Raw genomic sequence first — 3698 nt, 5'->3', positions numbered from 1 at the left:
AAAAAAAAAAAAAAAGAGAGAGAGAGAGAAATTTCAAAATGTCAACTGTCAAGAATGAAACATATATATAATTAATTAATTTGTTTCTTTTTCTTAATTAAGTTCCTGAAATTATGATTTGTTTAGAAAGGTTTAAATTTTCAGATTTGATTGCATCAATGTCTTACTATTCTTGTCACATTTATATCTATAGTAAAGTTAGATGTAGATAAAGTGGTGTGGTCACTTTTTATGATCTAGAAAGTCATTTATCTTCTTTTTTTTCATTAATTAATATAACCAATAATTAAAAGAATCTATTATATTTATTACATTTAATTATATATCTCATGAGTTATAAAAAAAACCTTTATTGTTTTGTATCCTCTATTTATTAATATGTCTCATCAATTCTTTTTACGTAATTTTTACATTACATGTATTTTAGCTAGACAAAATAAGAGTGATGTAACACCTCTCTTTTCCCAAAAATAGAATTTATTTATTTATTTTTATTATTCTATTTTTTACTTTTGATCTCATTTTTATCAATAATTAATCAGATAAATTAATTTTTTATAAAATAATTTGAAAATATGATTTTTATCGTTGCAGATAATCATTATCCACAATTATACAAAGGAACGTGTCCATGACCTTACAATGCAAGTAAAAACGGACAACACCCCTCAATACCTACACTTTTGATGAAACTATTGATATGTATTGGTATCAATAATCTTGCAAATAGTATGTGACTTCTTAACTTTTGAAGCTAATGATTCAACAAGTTAATTTGTATATATCATTGTTCAAATACTATACTTATTGAGAGTATGATAAAAAAAATTATTTTGATATATTACTACAATTCATATTTCTAATTTGAATTCTTGAATGAATGTAAATTTAATATGAGCTCGATACATACTACAGTTCACTTATAAGTTACAATGCATTGGAGTCAAGCAGGCGCAAAAGAAAAAATAAATAATTGTGATGTAATGTGCTTATGATGTTCTTCAATTCTGAAAGGACTGACAATTTTACTTCTTTGTATAGTTTAATATTATTTCTTTTGTAAGTTTTATTCTTTGTGAAGCCTTATGTACAAAACATAATTTTTTAGACATTTTATGTCTTAACCATAAATTTTAAAGGATAAGATTCTTTAAGAGCAATATTTTATTAAGAATAAAATATGTTTATGTATTTATCAAGAAAACAAGTTTTGTGCAGAGATGTGAGAAGTTAACTATGGATGGTTTCAAAAAAAGTAGACGCAGACCAAAGAAGTAATAGAGGGGTGATTACACAGGAAATAGACATCTTTAACACTAATTTAATTGAAGTAAACATAATGTATAATTTTACCTTTATAGGTTGATAGCATAAAAAATTAACTCTGCGTTTTAGAAGAACAAAAAATAATTGTTAAAAAAATGTTTTCGTAAAAAATATGTATTAAATATATTTACATTTTTAAGCATATAAGCTTATAAATATTTTAGAATAAATGAAAGGAAACTTATGTATAGATACACATATAGATGAAGGTTCAACTTATTAAATCAAAACTTACCTTTTTTAATTAAAATAAGGTGAACAATTTTAGCGATGTAGGTTTTTTTCAGAAGACCTACGATTTTTAAGCGATATAAAATCGCAAAATATATAAAACATAAGTACTAATAATAAACTAAATTAAGAATGAAATTTGATATATTTGAATTAAACATTACAAAGAATTTTTAGAATATTTTTAACACTCAATTATTCTAAAAATTAATTATTTGACGAATTTAGCGAATTATTTCTAATCGCACGATGCGCGATTAAGTTCAATAGTTTATATTTATATATTCAAACTTTTATGGCATATAGCTGCTAATCTATATATTATATAAAGCTTAAAGATGAAAGATTAATGTGACTTGAGTTGTAGAAGATCACTGCACATGCACTAGATATTACTCCAATTCTATTTGACAAGGAACATGAAAAGTTCACGTAACTTTTGGAAGCTCAAGGGAAAAAATAGTAAATGTGAGATATGAAATAGTAGGATTGTAAATTGAGTTCAAGTAATCTGTATTAGGTTAATTAATGGGGAGATGAAAGATTTCTATCAATTAAATGTAGTTAAATTACTGATAAATAACTTTTTTTCAAAATGATAAAATGATTACTCAACTTTTAACTATTTAATATTTTATTATTTACATGTTTTATAACATTTTTATTTAGTCTAGGGGCAAAATGGTAATCCAACTTTGAATGTTGGAGCTTCCCACTTACAATAACATATGATGATGATGATCTATGTAGGGGTGGATCCACGTGGCTTCCAAGGGGTTCACGAACCCCTGGGTAAAAAATTACACTGTGTATATAAGGTAAGTTTTCTGTATTTTTGTAGATATATTAATTTAAAACCCCTTCATAAACATGAAGTAAGCTATAGCATAGTGGTAAACTTCTTTTTAAATTGACCCTACTGTCCAGGGTTCAAGCCCCATTGTGAGCATTTGTATTTTTAGCTTCTCTTCCTTTAGTTTCAGGATCAATCGTTTATACTTTTATTTTTCGAACCCCCTGAATGAAATTCCTAGGTCCGTCACTGGATCTATGACTTTTATCATTGTTTTCAGACCTCATGTATACCAATCAATAGCTGAAGCAATTCAAGTTGCAATTCGACCCCAGGCGGAAGTGCCTTTGTTGATTCTTTTGCAATTTGATCAAATATTGTCAGGTACAGTCTTTCTTTGACTCTCATGAACTTTACTGACGCATATTTTCATCGATTCTCCTTATAGCTCTATTTTCTACTTCATACAGATCAACCGAGACATACTCAACTCAATCAATGCTTCTACTTGGTGCAGAGCAACCAAAACAAATATTGTAATAATCTTTACATTGTTGGGCCCGGGCTAACCTTACTAGTATATACAAAAGTGACTAACATATGGTTCATATATATATATATATATATATATATATATCCTTTATCATTAAAAGTGGTTCAGGTATATCATATTTTTCTAATGGAAAGAAGGAAAATTTTAATTTTAAATTATATTTTTGATTTTTTTTATAAATAAATTCTTGTAGGGTACATATAATTATTTTAGCAAAGGATTTTTCTCACACATGATTTATCTTTTTCGACTTTTGTGATTTAACACTTAATTTGAGTGTAAAATATTTCCCTTATAGATCTATTTGCTTATCATTATTTGAGTTTTTTATTCTTATATTCTTTTATTTTTAGTGTAAAAATATAAGAAATAAAAGGGCCAGAGAAAAAATTGGGCAATCATCAAAATTGATTATTATATATACATTTTAATCCTTGATCAAAGTTTATGGAATCGAATTTTGAAACTATCTTTAATAGACAATATTTCATTTACAATATTTCTTAGATATATGCTCATGTGTAAGTTATAACAATCACACAGAAAATGACTCAAACACCAACATATTTAGTGAAATTTTGAAAGGATGGTGGATACTCAACGTACCTACCTTATAATGGTAACGAAGTTGTTTCGGACTTGAAAACCAACATTACAAATAAAAATTTCATCCATCTATCGTTGATACAAACCCCTTATATACAAATTGTACCAACAATGTAGAACATATTCTTAACATACCATCTTGTAATACGTGTTTGATTGAATACGAAATTTAAGAAAGAAACAAAAGCA

This window comes from Solanum tuberosum, unplaced genomic scaffold, assembly GCF_000226075.1.
Source record: "Solanum tuberosum cultivar DM 1-3 516 R44 unplaced genomic scaffold, SolTub_3.0 scf00034, whole genome shotgun sequence".
Lineage (NCBI taxonomy): Eukaryota > Viridiplantae > Streptophyta > Magnoliopsida > Solanales > Solanaceae > Solanum > Solanum tuberosum.
Note: the sequence above shows the minus strand (reverse complement) of the source record.